Below are 18,339 nucleotides of genomic sequence, written 5' to 3' on the forward strand. Positions count from 1 at the left end.
ACATACTACGGTGGAAAATACATGATCTTATCAATAAACTCAAACACTTGTGTCTGTCTTTTTCTTTTTGTGCATGCCATGAATAATAATCACTTTCCATCCACCTCTTTTCTGGCAGATGTGAAGAGATTGCATTACTCTGGTGTAAATGCAGAGTAGAAACACATGTTCTAGCTGCTGATGGGAATATTTTTAGTTCAATTCAACAGAAAATGCACAAGCTTTCCGCATCGTCCAACCCCAATCTCATTAGAAAACAAGCATTTCACAAGGCGGGGGTTAAGTATGACTTTGTACAGCCAGTAAATGCCAAATTCTGTCAGCTATCAAACAACAATGACTGAAAGTCAATGGAAGTCATATTTCCATAAAAACTAAGTAAAGAAATTAGTTACTTTTTTAGGGAGTAACTCATTATTGTAATGCATTACTTTTAAAAGTAACTTTCCCCAACATTGGACCTGAGCTAAAGAAGGCAGAGAACGAGAGGGATGTGCTCTACACCCTTGAAAGTGCTTTGATGTGAGAATCAGCTCATCCTGTTCCAGACGGACACCTCTGACACTAGGAAACTTCAACAGGAGGGAACACCCTATCCTGTATCAGCCAGAAGCTGTCTGTGATTAAGAGAAGCGCATATCCGTTCGAAGATGATTACTGCCTTATTTACTCCAGATATCTATCTCCAGGAAATCCCCTGACCATTCAGCCTCTACAACACCAACAGTACTTCACACTGTCACAAAAGAACACCTGGACTCTGCATTTTGAGTCATGATCCATATTAGCACAACACTATATGTCTTTAACTTTGTAAATGAAAGATTGGGGCACTTTTTTAAGTGTGCTTGACCTCTGCTCTTTCATCAGTGTGATTTCAAATGATCATTCAGGCTTAAAGCAATTCATTTAAATGGTAAAACCTACCGCATCTGTGAGGTAGATAGGAATAGTTCACCCAAAGATACTACAAGCTAGTCAGTGTATTCAGTATTCTAAGTTGCTTCAGATGCATGAAGTATTGCAAGTATTACATGCAACAATAACAAAACAGTGCATTGACATAAAAAAGACATTTTCTTTTGGTACTTAAGTACTTTTAAAAGGAAGTAGCCTACTTTTGTCTTTACAACTTTTACAAATTGACCACCAATATCGGTACTTTCACTCAAGCAATGGATCTGAAAAAAGCTTCTGACACTTTTTAATACAATCAGTCAAGAAACACTTCTTATTATAAATGTAAAATCTAGAAATGCCACGGTGGATCAATTATCACAGCAATATGAGCAATTAATAAAAAGCAGCATTAAACATGCTCCATTAACAGCAGCTGTGTTCCTCAGCGCTCTCCTGCATTTTCTTTTACTGTCCTGCTGGTGGCAGCAGACACATTTACAGCGTGTGACCTGCCTGCTACTGTCAGAGAAGTGAAATGTAGGACAAGGGGCACTGAGTTTGTTCAGATGTACTCCTCTGATTTTTAGATTTTAAAACCTACATACCTACCTACATGATTATGCCATGAGTCACGGACATGCAGTGGACTTATAATAGCTTGCATACTTGAATGTCAGTTTAATGATCCATCTCATTTTCTAAATTTGTCTTGATGACAGACTTGCAAGCACAAGCCTGCAAACCTGCAAAACCATCCCAACGCAGGATGCTGCAGCAAACATTGTCCCAAAATATAATGACATCCAGGAGAACTGCAAGGTAGTAACAATTTAGGGAGTCTCATGGTAAAATGTAAAGACTCAATCATTGGTAAACATTTTGATCATCTACTTATCTGAATATAGCTTAATAGTGGTTACATTACTGTGTTTTGGATTGTGTGGTCAGTACCAGCTTGACCATTATAAAAACATAAGTAACACTTAACACTAACATTAACTAAAAAATAGCAAATAATTTTTTACAGTGTTTAGGCTATTATGTTCATATTTGTTAACGTTAGTTAATAAAAATACATCTGTTCATTGTTACTTCATGTTAGCTCAGGTCCATTTATTAATATTAACATACAGAACTTTTGATTTGAATAAAGTTTTGGTAAATTAACATGAACTAAGATTAAGAAATAAAACATTTTTCATTGTTCGTGTTAACAAATTATATAAATCGTTAAGTAATATTAATAAATGGAACCTTACTGTAAAGTGTTACCAAACATCAAACCACAGGAGACAGCAAAACCAAGGATACTCATTGTGGGACAGATTATTTCTGTTTACAAATTACAATAAATAAATACATAAATAATCAGTAAACAACAAAGACAACAAAGATCCTTACATGAAGTGTTTCTTTAAAAAAAAAAAAAAATTAAATAAGAAAAATCACTAGTTGTATTAAAAACAGAAAACGAACTTTTTTTTATATTTTACTTTACCTTGATCTTGTAAAAATCCATAAAAACAACCGTTAATCTGATTAGAACCATTGAACTCAGCATGAATACATCTTTGTAAAAGTGAGTTTATTACTGCTGTTGTGGTGTGTAGTGTCTATGCATGGATCTGATGGTGGTATTTAGGTTAAATAGTCTTTTGCATTGTTGTCCTCGGCTCTTCTGTGAAGTTCGTTTATATGGTTGCTTACGGTAAAAGGGGCAGGATCAAGCTCACATGTGCTGTGGGACATAATTGACATGGCCGCGGAATCTCCTCCTGACTGAGCGCTGGTGGAGCAGACTGGAGCAGGGATTGCCAAAGTTGTGTCTGGGGTGAAAGTGGAGCTTTGGAGTTTCTTTCAAGATCATTTTATTGCAGCGAGGTGAGTTTTTCTTATCGCTTTTAAGCGCTATCTTTTGCCACAGTTCGCGTTTGTGTGCTTTTTCCCAATTAAAAGATGAAATATGTTCTTTACGGAAAGTTGCGTGCATTTTTGTGTCTGGATGGCGGTGACGCCGGGAGTCTGGGTTAGTTGGCCATCCAGGAGAAGAGACGGAAAACTTCATTACTCCGCAGGAAAACTGACAGTTTTGCATAGATTCTTTTTAGAAACCGTTATTTGCCCAGAGATGCTCAAAACTCGTCGTGCAACTTTCTAACGATTGGCGCAGTTTACAAGAAAATACATAGTTTGACGTCTGCGTTGCTGAATTCCAACTTTGGAATTTTGGGGAGTTTGTGATGTTCTATATAGCGCGTTCTGTTACGTAAACGTTGCAATTTTCTAAAAACGCCACACTTTAGCTTTATTAGAACGTATTTTGTCAAAGCCACGAGTCTTGGTATCGAATTAAGTGAAATTTATTTGGGATGGTGAGTCTTTTCCTGGTGTCTTAACTTGGCGAATATAATATTCCAAAACAGGCAGTTGCTGGAATGATGTCGAATAATATTTGGCAAAGATTTCGGGAATGATGATTGATGATGTGAAGGATGAAGTGAAGGTGGTCAACTCCATCATGCCCTAGTATTCCAGACAGCCTATTCTTCTACAGCTGTATCTTTTTATGGAGGAAAACATTTTGTGCTGCTGTCGTTGTTCTGTCATATATTGTGCAGAAAGTATGTCGGCTTGATACTTGTTTGTTTTTCTTTCTTTCTTTTTTATTGTTTTGGTTTAATGCAACGCCGTGCATCGTTTTCCCAAACTTCAGAAAGTACAGTACTGATCGCTCCTTCGTGCTGGGAATTAAAGCGCACTAATTAGCAGCTCTGGAAAAAGACTTTTAAAGGTCGCTTTTAATCTCTTGGATGATGTTGTTGGTCACCGAAATAACGCTTTAAGATAGTTTGTGCCATATGAGTTCTGCTCTTGCCTGGATCCAGAGGTCTTATTGGAGAGAAAGAAGTACATTATCTGTGAGAGAAGAAATGTGATCTGCAGAAAATGACGTCAGGTTTAAGTTCTCCAGCTGAGTGAGGGATTTCATAACTTTTTCTAAAAATGTAAATTATTGCACTAGGGCAGAAAAAGTGAATCAATGTTTTATTAAAAAAAAAAAAAAAATTTGAAATCAATTAGAATCAAAGTTTTATTTAAAAAAAAAAAAAAAAAATAGAAAAAATAAGATGTTGCATTCCTCAGCTCCTTATCGTCTTGTGTCTACAAACTTTCTCAACCGGGGACTGGGGCCAAATTAGTGAACTTCCGAGGAGGCCACAAGATGTTTTAAAATAAGCTATATAAAACAATTAAATACTGGTACAGTATTCTATATGCATGTCATTTCTCAGTTTTTTCTTTTCTTTTTTTCATCGTAAAGGAATTTTCTCAATACTTCCCATGGACTGATAATTTGTTCTGACCTGCTTGCTTTAGGTCCTGTTACTGCAGTCCTGCATTTTATTTCTTTATACTTGTGAGCCATTTTTTTTTTCAGTTGCACACAAAGCTGAAATTTGTTTCAGTATTGTCAAAAAAGACCAGTGATTTTTTTTTTCTTTTCTGTAAGAGCCATAAATTAAATCTATAAATAAAACATTGGGTTGCTGCATTTTCTGCTTGCATTATGCAATGCTCTGCAATGCTTGTTTCTGATTGGTCAGTTGCAGCATTCAACACACATATTTCTGAATAATGCACGTTCCCCATGGCAACACTCTGCAACCACTGTGGAAACCTATATTACCTTCATAGCTGTGCTAATGTTGTGTCTCAGTCTCTACAAGTATATATAACCATTTAAAGTTACATCAATTTTAATATGAATCTATTTTGTAAATAGCCATTTTTTTTTGCAAAAGAAACCATGTCTTTTACAATAGTGACCATGTGACTGAAGAGTATACTATAGAAAAATGTCAAAAGTGACCAAAGATTGGCTGTTGAATGTTACATATACTTTGAGGACTTTGGAGTCAAAAAAGTTGAGAATCATTGTTCAAAAGTCTGCAATTACTAGGAAAATGTGCAAAAAATGAGCAGTACAACTGTAGTTTTCCATGAACCCACAACCAGCAAATATCTGAGACACTTTCAAAACAAAATATCTGTATTATTTTTAGCCAATATCTGATGGATCGGCTTCGACAGCCATTGTTTCATCAGTCTAGGTGCTGCGCTGAGAGAGCTGGCATGGGGAGTTAAACTTCCTGATTGGGCATAGCTGCAAGAATGTGCTCTTCCTTTGAGGTCATGGGGTTGTACCTGGTGAGCTGGAGGTCTGTTTCCCCAGGGGCACCTCAAATACTGCACATGCGCTCATACCCTCCCCCCTACAGTTCCCTATCATCCTGGGAGCAGCTCTGTTCTTTGATGTGTGCTGATGTTATGCAGTGCAGCGTGATAAAATCTGTTGTGATTGTTCCTAATTGCAGCGGAGAGTCCACCTTCTTGAAGACGTTTCCTGATTTTCTCTGACTGGTGCCCTTTGAAACAACTTCACATCTCTTAGTCACACTTATTGGTCAGTAGACATTGTAAAATGTGATTTGCTCCATCTTGTGCAGGTTCAGAGAGTTCTTCTAGGAACGACTCTCCCTATTTTATATTTTGCCTCCATAGCATCCAGTGAACTCAATGTTTTTCATCTGCTGTATGTTTTGGAAAAAAGATGAGTAGATCTAATCATTAGACTCTCAAGTGCGCTATTTTCCCTTGACCTCATTAGGCGGAGAAAGCCAGCGTCTCTATAACTTTTAAGCAAGACAGAGCAAGTTTGTATCTGTGCTTTAACTATTAGCGCTTGGGAAATATGCTTGTGGTGATGATGTGGCCATCAGCTGGTCCATGAATCAGGATCCTGCTGCTCATCTTGAATCAGCCAACCACGGCCACATATAGCGTCATTCAGTGGAGCTAAAAGCAGGGTTCTGCATAACAGTAATCACTGTGCTATTGTTTTTATGCATTTCTCGTTTGCGCTCTTAGCATATTCTCCTTGCATGTTTGTTTGACACAGTGCTGCTATGTTTGTATGCCAGACTTCTCTGTCTTCTTGGTGATTTACTCTATTGTTGACAGTTGATGTAGATGAAGATAAAAGAAGCCTTTCAACTCCATTTCCCACCGTTTTCTCTAGACAGTTGCCTCTCCACCTAACTACACCCGTCACTTCAGCCAGCAGTGTAAGAGACAAGCTGCAGGATGCCATAATATGCCTTATTATTTAGACTGCTTTGTTTTGCATCTTTTGCAACAGTGAACTAGAGTTGAAAATAATTGACTAGTTGATGTAGATTTTAGATATCTTTAGCTTAACGTGTTTAAAGGTATTGTTTACCTAAAAGAGAAAGTTGTGTCATTATTTACTCACTCCAAAGTTGTTCCAAGCCTGTATGACTTTATACAAGGTTTAAAGGTGTTTTGGACCCTTAAGGTGCATCAGATTTACAGTTGCTTGGTGAAATTCTGCAGGCGGAATCCAGTCATTCCAATAGGAATCTGTGCAATCAGGAAATTCACACGAGGAAGAAAAAGTTCCCCATGCAGATTTCACCCATTTTCAAGTTGCTCATTTGAATTCTCTGCACTGACCAACGGAAAGCTTCTTGGTTTGAAAGTTACTTGGTTCTGTGTGAGCTGTTTTTACATTCCTAAGTTGTTAACAATAGACAATTTTTTGTCCATGATTTTCGATGAAAAATCACTAATGTGACTGCATCTTTATTGACAGTAGTTCTTTGAGATTAAATAGTTCCAAAATTTCTTAAAAATTTCCCTCTTTGTGTTCCACAAATGAAAGTCATACAGATTTGAAATGACTTGAGTTTGAGAAAATGAAGCCAGTTACTCTAGCCAATTACTATAGACTAGATTAATTTTGTGAGACTGATTATATATATATATATAAAAAATCTATAAGCTAAAATACATGGACCTGTTTTCAGGCAGTCAGATATTATAAAATTTTTGAGTTAGGGTTAAACATATGGGAACTGTTGTATTCCATTGCTCTACTTTTAAATGTTTCACAATGCAAGAACACAGCTTGGTTTCTCTCTTGTTTTTCAGTTGGTGGAGAGGGTCAGATGCTGCAGCTCACTCCATGACACTGATTCCTGACATGCATCCACTCCGTCATGCCAATTCATTATTCAAATGTCCAGTCTTGCACATTTAGCTAAAAGCACAGCGGAAAAACACTCAACGTTTGGTCAGGTGGCCTCTGGTGTATGTTCGTGCTTGCATTAGCATTCAGAGTGCAGACATGGACATTGTTAGCAGGATGATGGAAACTTCTGATGAGGCAGCAGCTCATTAACGACGCTTTTAGCCAGCATGCATGTGCAATGAGATCCTGGCATAAGATGCATTTGTTGTGATGCATTTATTGCCACTTTACCTTTATGACTCCATCTGACCTGTTGTAATTCGCACAATAAGTGTCTACAGTACGTATGCTGTGTCTGATCCTATCTCCAGCTGCTCTGTGCAAACACATGTCAGCAGTGCCACTGTGCATATATTTGTAGTCCCAGACTTCTTGTTGTCTTATGCCCAACCCCCTACAAGCAGGACCTTAGACCAACTCCTCCCACAATCCTTCCATCTCACCAGGTCTTGTTAACCCATCCCCCTCCTCAGTAGGCCTGTTGCAATAATCAATATATCGACTTATCGCACTGGTCTTAAAGTGACAATAAAATCGCTTATAGCAATTATTTCTGAGGCAATATATTGCACAACAAAAAGTTTCCTACTCCTCAAGCACTCCCCTTTATAGTGTGTGAAATCTGGAGGCCTGATGGAAGATGAGGAATTTCACCCTTTGACCTCTGAGAGCGAGGAGGGGTGGATGGGGGCTATCCATTCTTACTGCCCAGATCTGTTTCAGCCCGGTGAATTTTTCCAGCTAATTCATATTATTCTTTTGGATTAGTACCGCTGATCTCTCTTTGTTCGATAGCCATTTTTTGGATGTGTGAAGTTACCAAAATAAAGTAAGCAGAGAGGTCGTGGGAATGGCAGCCATTGCTGCGAGGCCAGTGGCATCCCAGGTGGCACTGAAGGAATGTGTCAATGTTGAATTTTCACTTTCTACAGCATTCCAGAGTCAACAAGGGGTGAAAAGCCTGCTCCTAAACATTCCTGTTGGGGACTGCCAGTTTTTTGATTACAATAAATTATCCACCTATAATCTATTTTTCTGTTCCTGTTTCTCGCACTTACACGGCTGATGTTAAAGTATTGTTGAAATTAAATATAAAGTACTACAATGAATGATCAAATGAGTTTTAAATGCTGCTTTTACATAAAAATTACATTTATTGGTGGATATTATTAAATTACTTTTATTATTATATTACACACTGATATAAAACATAGGTGATTTCTGTTTTCACTTAAAAATATAGTAAACATTTTACATAATGTTATGTATTAATCATTTATTTTTAAAATGTAGTTTTTTTAAAAAGTGAATTTAACATCCACCAATGAAAATTGAAAAGCATGCATATTACTAGCATATTGGCTATTGTTAGTACTTATAAAGCACATATTAATGCCGTATTCTAGATCCTTTAACCCTATCCCATACCTAAACTTAACTAGCCTATTAAAACAACTACTTTACTTACTATCAATAAGCAGCAAATTAGGCGTTTGTTGAGGGGAAAAGTCTTGGTTAATAGTGAATATGTGGTCCCTAATCTAAAGTGTTACTGATAACCGATGTGGTACAGATATATGCACCCTAATTTAGTATGGTATGTTAACAAAGAACTAGGAAGCTCAGTTAATTCCAGTACCTTTCTCTCAGTGACTGACGCTTGTCTAAGATCTTGTCCGCAAGCAAATGAGCAGATATATTCCTTGTATGGAAGCTGAGTCTGCTGTATTGGTATTTTAGGTGTGTGAGGTGAAGTTGAGGAGCAGGGCCATGTTTGAGTTTTTTTTAGGGAGTCTGCAGATGCTGAGCCACACAGGGAAGGCTGTGTTTTGGCGGCTAGCTGTTCTTTCCCCCAAATGACCCAGTGAGGAGCGACGGACGGGTTTCTGTTTAAAGGCTTTGTGTGCAGCGAAGAGGAAGTGGTTATGTTTGTTTAAACTGAGCTGCCCTCTTTGAGCGTGTTTAGCCATGTGGGACAAATGAGCAAAATCTGTCCCCCAATTTCAACACCCCCCCCCCACCCCATTCCCTGTGTCTTTCTCCGACTGAATTCATCACACCCCCTTCGGCCAGGGGCTGGGGGAGCCCTGAATGTTGGCCTGGGCATAAGATTCGACCGTTCCAAAGTGTTGACTCATTCAGCATTCCAGGACCATAAAATGTCCATCCAAATGTGGACGAAAGTGGCCACTTCCGCATTGCAATGCAAACTTGAATGGAAGAAGATAGTGTGGGGACATTTGTGGTTTATGAGTTGGAGTCTTGAAAATACTTAGTAAGCATGTATCCTATTTTGAAAAATATTTTATTTTTGTGGCTTGTAAAGGGAAGAGAAGGATGAATGTGTTTTCTTGAGAAAAGAGCTAATGGCTTAAAAATGGCACCTGTGTGAATGCAATCCCAACCTTTGATTCGATTACAATTTTGATTGAGTTACTTCATTTGTGTAGATTTCACTTATAGTATAGTGTCCATTTTGCTAACATATATATAAAAAATCTCTCTCAGCTAAGACTTTAAATTATATCTAAATTAGACTGATTCAAACCAGTAACTCGTCTTTATGAATTATTCTTTTAAAGGGCCATTTTATGAGTCATTCATTTTGGGAATCTGGCTACATTCATCCTGTTGTATGTTTTTGCTTCCCTTAAGAGCACTGGTTCATAAGAGTTGTTTGTATGTGGAACAAACTCAACTGATCGCATTGCATTTTTGCGTGCAGCTCCTGAGGACGGCTCAGTAGAAAGCCATTTCTTGCCTTAGAATTTTCATCAAACTAAACTATAGTTTATATAAATAATGTTATGTTCTAGTTTAGAATAACAGACCTAGATAATTTACTTGTTGCTCAGTTTAGTCTAGGATGTTTCTGGACTACAGTTGACCTCAACGTTATCCACTTTCGATTTAAGACAGAAATGATGCGCGGCATATATTTAACATTTTAAATATCCAGTGATGCAGTTGGTTGTATGTTTGGACAGATGTAGACTGTAGTCTGACTTTGTAAAATCTCACTCTTGCTCCGTTATAACTGCACATGTGAATGGACTGACTGCTTTGGATTAATGTACTGATCTCCCTCAGACTGAACTCTTTTGTTAAGCTTAAAAAAAAGGAAAAGAGAAGGAAAATCTTGAAGCACAGCCATGGGTATGGAGTGAGTCATTTTCATGTGTTTGTGGGAGTTAGGCTGCTTCCTCTCAGCTTGGTCTAAACACAAGTTCAGTGTGCCAAAAAAAAAAAAGCTCAGGAGAGCTGAGATCTGCGAGCTGTGTGGTGACCTGGCTGTTTACACTCTTTTAGTAGCGAGGTGCATATTGGAGGTATTTTAGACATTACTGTTTTTTCCTGTTTGTGGACAGACAGACTTGTTTGTGGACAAGTCTAGACCGTCCCACTACAAGAGCCACTGTAGAAATTCATTCTTCGATGTCACACACCAAACAGAATTCTTCACTTTAAATCTGGTTAGAAGAGGTTATTTCTTCAGAGCAGCATTTATTTACTTTAGAAATGGAAATTTGAGTTTGAAATGTCACACATAGAGGGATAGTTCACCCAAAAATGACATTTCTGGCATCATGTCTGTCTCACTTCTATGAAATTCCTATTAAATAACTTTGTTTTGTCTGTGGAACACAAAAAGAATGTTTTTAAGACTTTTTTATAATTTTTTTTTATTTTTTGGTCCATGCTTTTTCTTGGTACAGTATATACACTTTATATGTTTATTTGAAGGTGTCCTTGTTACAGTGCAATTATACAGTTCGGAGTAATATTAATTAACTACATGTACTAACTATATGGGTAGGGTTAGAATTAGGATTTGGTTTAGGCTTACTTGCATGTAATTATGCATAATTTATTGTTATTATAATAGTAAGTACATGTAACGTGTGACAAAGACACCTCAAAAACAAAATTTTTTTGTTTGGGTGAACTATCTTTAAGTCTCACATAATGTGCTATTATAGTATTTGTTGATATTTTGAATTATCTTTGATTTTTATATTTTCAGTTTATTTCAAGTTTTAGTAATTTTGTTATGTGCTTTTGTCGTTTTTGTTTAGTTTTTTAATTCTATTTAGCTCTTTTTTTATTTGAGTAATTTTAGTGCTTCACCTTATTTCAGTTAGCTGCTAAGGCAACATATATAATATAAATATTAGATTAGATTTCATTAGATTAGATTTCATTTTATTTCATTCATTTTATTCTGTTTGGGCTATATTTCTGTAGTTTTAGTTTTTAGTTTGACAATAACAACACAGTAATTAATTGACTTTAACAAAATAACAAAATGAATTGCACTTTGACTAACTTAAAGTATAAACATGAATAAAAAAATTATAACCCAATGGAGACCACCTCAAAGACTTGTGAAAATGTCTGACACCCAGAAGTATATTTTATTATTATGAACCTTTCCAAGTGATTATTATCACATTGTTAAATTACATCAAAACTGTGAGATTGCAGTTCAGTAACAGTGTGCTGTGTAGGCAGACAGGCAGATGTGCTTGTGTTGCTCTGTGGGAAAGTGTTTCTGCAGAAATAAGACAGCCTCTTCCCTCTTCTCTGTCCTCCTGCATTAACAGCTACGTGGCAGTCGCACGTCGGTCAGGGACTTGGAATGAATTTTACTGCCTCCTGGACTTCTGCCTAGTGCACATCCAGATGGTTGGATGAGTTCTCTCTCTCTCTCTCTCTCTCTCTCTTTCTCCTGCTCTCTTTGGCAGTGTCAGGCTGCATTGCTCTCATTGCTGCTGAAAGATAGACTGACTGTTTCATCTTTTCAACTTAAAATTTTTTTTTTTTTATTAAAATATCTCTATAGAGTTCCCGTCCTTCCTGACTCGGAAATCTTCGTTTATAACAATCTGACCAGTGACATTTTGCTCCTGTGGGACTTTGAGTACTAGTTCCTCATCGTGTTGCTTTAGTTTGGTATTATCTCTTCTTTAATGGCTTTTGAAAATGGCTTTGAACTTGGCATCTTGTTTTTTGTTGAGCAACAGGGCACTTGAGGCATAGAAATTTCAAATATTAATAAATCACGTCCCGCTCCCCAGTGGTTGCTTGCCAATATGTGACAGGCCAAGATCTTTCGTATTTAATCAAATAAATATGGTAAAGTGGACAAACAAAGCTTTTAATTGTTCTTGTGCATAAAATCACTTAATGTGGCTGTTTTCAATGCTAAAGTCCCATTCACACCAAGTGAACTAAGTTTTGTTTTCAGCCTCTGCCTCCTCAATATGAGTACATGAACATTTATCAGGGCCTTAAAAATGTTTATGTAATAAATAAAATGTAATTTAACTATTAAAACAGAGCCCAGAAAAATTAAAACGAATTTTGGGAAAAAGTGAAACAGATTTCATAGGTTCCTACACATCTAATTATAATGACAGAGGAACGATATCATTGGAATCACTTTCAGAAAGATTTTTTTCTAGGCAATGAATGATAAAAACATTGGCAGCCAATCAGAATCAACATGATCTTAATAAAGAGCCGACAACATTTTTGCAGTGTGTTCTTATAATTGTCCATTGGTGTGGACACTAGGATAGTTATTGTTATAATTCTCTTTATAGTTATCGTTCTTGGTGTGAACAGACCCTAACTCAATGCTAGTCTACTGAAAACTCAAGGTGAAGTAGTTTTCTATTTAGTTAAAGGAACTATTGGCAGATTGAGCAAAGATACTTGAGCAATAAATACACCTCAAGGAGAAATTTCGCCATCTATGTCTGTTCCCTCATTAGAGACTGGAGCTACTTTTCATCCCTGTGGTTTTAGGAAGCAGGTTTAGTTTAGTCTGAAATAGTCTGAGGTAACCATTGGTGATAATGATGCTGTATGGTTGGCAGAAAGAATGAGAAGGAACCTGTACAATTGGTCCGTGCCTGTCTTTCTGCCAAAGCTCCCAAGGCCAGTCTGAAAGAATGGCATTGTTCGGGCGTTCAGGGCCTCATTTTCATATAATGGCTATAGGCCAGACTTTTCCAGAGGAGATTTTTCCTTTCCCATAAAGGCAAGTTGCCTGGCACATGGACTTTAAACCATAATGTGGGTTCGTTTGGCTGAGCTTTACTGCGTGGATGCTGCGACTTCAGGTTTGTCTAGCCGGACCGGCTTTCATTACCATCAAATGTGAGGCTTCTTGATCAGATCACAAACCTGTTAACCTTTATGTCTGACGTAGGCTCCTTAGCAAGACTTGAGAGAGCTTTAAAATGGATTTGCATTGTTGTGAGACCCTGGAGACCCCCAAAACAAATCCAGTCTAGAATCCAGTTGGCTAATTTGTACAATAACCAGGATAAAATTTAATATGGGATTGGCAGAAATCATGATCAGCCTGGTGACACTGAATGCCAGTCTCAGGCCTACACAAGAGCCTGGAGTTTTTATGACCTCAGAGGAATGTATAAACAGGGCAAATTCCAACACATGAAGAATTGTAAATGTTAAAGAGATCTTTTATCATAGATTTGGTTCGTAATGCTGGCACTGAAACCCAACATTTCAATGCAGATGCTGAAAAAACCCTGAAGTGTTTGATAGTGACAAGGTAAGTCGAATTATTACAAGCTGGAAATTTGAAATCATTGGTGTTGCTGTGCCAGAACTAGGCAAAGTTCTCTCCTCTGAAGAAATTCCCAGAACAAAGGAGTGTTTGGAGGCAGAAGGGAGATGTCGGGGGTGGGGGAAACTCCTGAATGACGTGCTGTGGAGCGAGTCCTCTCCTCAACTGTCTGAAACAGAGAGAGCAGTGTTACTGCCGTCTGCACCACACATAATGCCCAATGCTTGTTTCTATACATGTTGATTATTTTGATAACCTATTGGGAATGAAGCTAATGTAACAGCATCGTTTCTTCCCCTGGAGCTTCCAATTAGATTTCTATCTCATGGATTCCAGACATAAACCAGGTTCATTTGACTAGATTATCTTGAACTGCACCTGCAGAGGAAACATCTGACTGGACAGTTGGCAGCTGGTCTTTTCCAACAAATACCTGATCCTTAATGCAATGCATCTGTTTGACACAAGACAGAAAGCAGTCTCAAGTCTTTGTTTTTGTTTTTTTTAAGACCGTATGATTGTTAACACACACACACACACACACACACACACACACACACACACACACACACACACACACACACACACACACACACACTGTATCTAAGCTTTAAGGCTGACTCAAATCTCTTTATTTCACTTTGTCTTTAGAGTCTTTCAGTTCACTTCACATGCACACTGTTTCTTTTTGGAACCCAGTCAATATCAGTGTGCAACTACAGCTGCAACTAAAAGTACTACTACTACTACTACTATTAAAATTATCAGTGCTAATTCTATCCATAATAATACATTTATAAACAGGAACAATAGTTTTAAATTATTTTATTATTATTATTAACCAAAAATAAGATGCACATATTACTGTAAGTAATAAGAATGTTATATTGTTAAATTATGTATTTGAATTTTGTTATACTAACAGCATGTGTACTCAAGTGTGTAGTTAAGTAGTTAAATATACTAATTTTACAAAATGAGAAATATATTGTACTATATGGTCATTGGTTATATAAGAGACATGTAAAGCAGCGAGGCAGGACAAATGCCCCTGAAAATGTACTGTCACACACAGTTCAAAGTGGTTTAAGAACTGTATGTTTAACCTGGTGGGCCTGAACGTGTCAGTAAGCCCTGGAGCAACCTATCGTAGTGTTTGCACACAACTGTCACTGGTGATGGCTTGTACACATCCTATTGTAGACTTGTAGGCAGGAGTGACCTGTCAGTTTCTTTGCTAATCTATTAGATATGGGGTTGTTTCATCACTCGGTCAGGTGGGATCTGACCCAGTGCTAGAGCAAGTGAAGGTAAATGCTTTGTTGGGTTACATGATCGTGTTGCTTTCCAGCTGACAAAATATAGATGGCCAAGCTCAAGCTAAATCCTTAAGTTTTTGAAGGTGTGCGTGCATGAGGTGTAATGGCAGTTCACACATTCTTTTAACATTTGCAGACTCCAGATGTGTAAGGGGGTCACAAGGATGGAAACTAATGCCAAAACGGGAAAGCCATTCTGGCTTTGTGTTACTGTAAAAAGCAGACCCAATCTGGTTCTGATCCAGCACGTAACCGTATCTGTCACTGAAGTCAGACGTAATGAGAATAAGGTGCCGGGATGGGAGGTTCTGTCAGATGGGGTGTGAGAGCAGCACTGATGTTCGTGCTTTGGGATTTTGCACGCAGCATCTGCTCCGCTTGTTTACCGGAAGAAATGTGGAGTGGAACCTTCTCTGCTGATATTCCAAAACAGCTGGCCATAGTAGCCCTCCCAACAAAAACTGCAGTAAATCTCAGCGTTTGTGTGTGTGTGTGTGTGGAATTGCCGCACACAGAATACCCAAAAGGCTCTTGTGCAGTTTGCCTAGTTTCTCTAATTTGAGGTGGAATCGATGCCCAGACTTGTTGCAAGCTCACTTTACTGACCACTGCCATGGGAGCGAGCCATGCTCCGAGGAGACCTTTGCGACGATGCGGCCTGGTCCAGACACACTGACTCCTCTATCACATCGGAAATGATGCACGATGCAGATCGAGCCAACTTGATTGCTTTCCCACAAAGCTGAGGTTCAACGGCATGATCTCAAATGCCCGTTGCCCTATTGGACATTGTGACTGGGTGATTATCCATGGAAGTGTTGTGTGCTCTGCTGACAGGGTGTAAATAATGCCCTGGCACTGTCTCGCTCCTGTAATGGCTTTCAAAGCAGCTGCCGAATGCTCTCATTCACTGTACCGTGCCAACCTCACCCTTACTCACGGCAAACTCCTCTCTCACGCACCTTACTTAACGGAAAATTCCGGGTTCAATAGAAGTAAAGCTGAATCAACAACATTTGTGTGTAATGTTGACTGTGCCGCATCCAGTGTAGACAGCATCACTGATTATAATAAGTTCTATTGTATTTTGTTGCGCCACGCCGCTCGCGCCCTTTATAGACACAGTGTAAGTTAATGTCGCTTTCTGATGCTGCGCTTAAATTTTCATGCCACATTATTTGAAATAAGCGCGGGCCAAACATTTTTCTCTTGCGGGCTGCCTATTGAGGAACCCTGGTATAGGTGCATTTTTTGAGTTTTGCAGAAATGTAGTAGAGGCACATATTTCCAGTGAACCTATGTTGCGTTGTCATCATTTACTCACCCTCATGTTGCAAACCTGTACAAGTTTCTTTATTTCGCTTGAAGAATATTGGTAACCAAACAGTTGCTGGTATCCATTGGCTTCCATAGGAAGAAAAAAATACTATGGAAGTCAAGTTGTGAATATTATGAAGTCAGAAAATATATATATATATATATATATATATATATATATATATATATATATATATATATATATATATATATATACATGGATGAATCATTCTCAGTGAGATTTATAGCATGCATTTATAAAATTAATATGATGAATTTATTTCATGCCAACATAAACAATTGCTCTCCTTTTGTTTTTCTCTGTTTCAATGTCTCTCTCACTTATTTGCACAAGTCCTGGAAGCACTGTTGGAAAAACTGAATGTTGTGTGCTACTTGGGATATTGGCTTCTCATGCTCGTACTTGGGTCTTTTGACAACTTTTTTTTCCCCCATAAGCAAACCTCAGCTGCCATCATTTTGGCCTCCTTAATGGATTTAAGTACATGGACCTCCAGAAATGTAGATCCACCTCAAAACAAGCCACGTCTCCTATGGTGTTGATTTCATGGACCAGTTGCTGGGGCGGAAGCTGCTGCCAGCTGATGTTCCACCAGTTTGAAAGGACAGCACGTTCTCTCCAAAAATATGCCTTTGAAAACATTTGGGAACATTGGCTTGGTTGCCTTTATGAGGCTGGAGGAATTTTTCTACTGCTTCAGTGTTGTTGATTTGGAATGTGAACATCAGTTTTTGATTAGGGATAAAAGACTGACAGTGTTTGGGATTTTACTAGGTTTTGTTTTCCCGGGATAACGGCATGAAGAGAGACAATGATGACTCTTGTGCATCCATTTCATGGTGGTGGTGGAGTGAAACTTAAACAGAAAAGATTTAAAAGAAAAAACAAAACAAAAGAAAAATGCTGAGACTGCCATTTGTCAGGGCTAGGTCTGGACATGTCAGAACTCAAGAACTTCGCTGGAAGCCAGGTGAGGGATGTCCGCTATGAGGTGTTACTGTGGAATGAGAAGGTCTTTCATTGAAACGTCTCACGTGCCTCATGTGCCATTTCGTTTGCATGCTGCTTCTGCACTGTCTGCTCTTATTAAGGGCTCTTGAGGTGCTCTTGTGTTCAATCAGCCTTATAAAAACGCTTGTGTCCCAGGCTGGCTCCATGCACAGGAAAGCCTTTGTTCCTGACAACTCCCCAGTGCAACAAGCTAAGTCTGTCAGACAGACAGGCCTTCAGGTTTACGAGTCAAGTGTCCCTCAGTCTTGTGTATCTGAAGTGGTGTACGTGCTGCTAGCATTGTCAAAACATAGTGAGATGAGGTCTTGGGTAATTATTGACAGCGCTCTTGTAATTATTGACAGAGCACAACTTCAATGGCTGTTTGATTAGCCTTCGAGAGAGGACATTAAAATGTTTGCTAAATTGTAGAGAGCAAGTCAGATAATGCTTGAGGCTGTATGAACTCTCACAGAAACAGTGACGCCAGAGGGTCTCTTCACTCAGCTATGAATGCAAAGTGGTTGGGTCAGTGGCACAAAAATGCAAATAAATAAAATAATATTTATATTTTATTAGACTGTATAATATTCTTTTATATAATAGATTTTTTTATCATAATACATGACAATTATATAAATAAGTTAATTTTATTATTATTATTATTATTATTATTATTATTATTATTATTATTATTATTATTATTATTCAATTTATTATTATTATTATTATTCAATTTATTATTATTATTATTATTATTATTACTAATGATAAATTTTTTTTTTTTCTGAAGCAGTGTTTCCAAAAAGTTTTCTGAACAATATATTTAATTTTAATAATAATAACAATAATAATAATACATTTCAAAGTATATCTGGTAATTTAAAAAAAGTAAAAAAAAATATTGGTAATTTAATATTTTATATATTATTTAATTACAATGAGGATGACAGTGCTACTACTACTACTTCTAATAACGATTTACAATGTTGTAAAAAATATTAAAATATATTTAATATTTAATTTAGAATATGAATATGAATATGAATGATATATATGAACTTTTTCCTGCCAGTCA

At 37.6% G+C, this 18,339-nt stretch overlaps 1 protein-coding gene across 1 annotated transcript in view; it reads left to right on the plus strand.

The window, feature by feature from the left end:
* Positions 1–2,521: 2,521 nt before the first annotated feature.
* LOC109105100 (fibronectin type III domain-containing protein 3B-like) overlaps positions 2,522–18,339 on the plus strand; it is a 127,581-nt gene continuing 111,763 nt past the window's right edge. The window contains exon 1 of the mRNA XM_042718267.1: positions 2,522–2,781. The gene's annotated coding sequence lies outside the window, so the exon portion shown is untranslated. The remainder of the gene's footprint in view (positions 2,782–18,339) is intronic.

Source organism: Cyprinus carpio, chromosome B2 (assembly GCF_018340385.1).
Source record: "Cyprinus carpio isolate SPL01 chromosome B2, ASM1834038v1, whole genome shotgun sequence".
Lineage (NCBI taxonomy): Eukaryota > Metazoa > Chordata > Actinopteri > Cypriniformes > Cyprinidae > Cyprinus > Cyprinus carpio.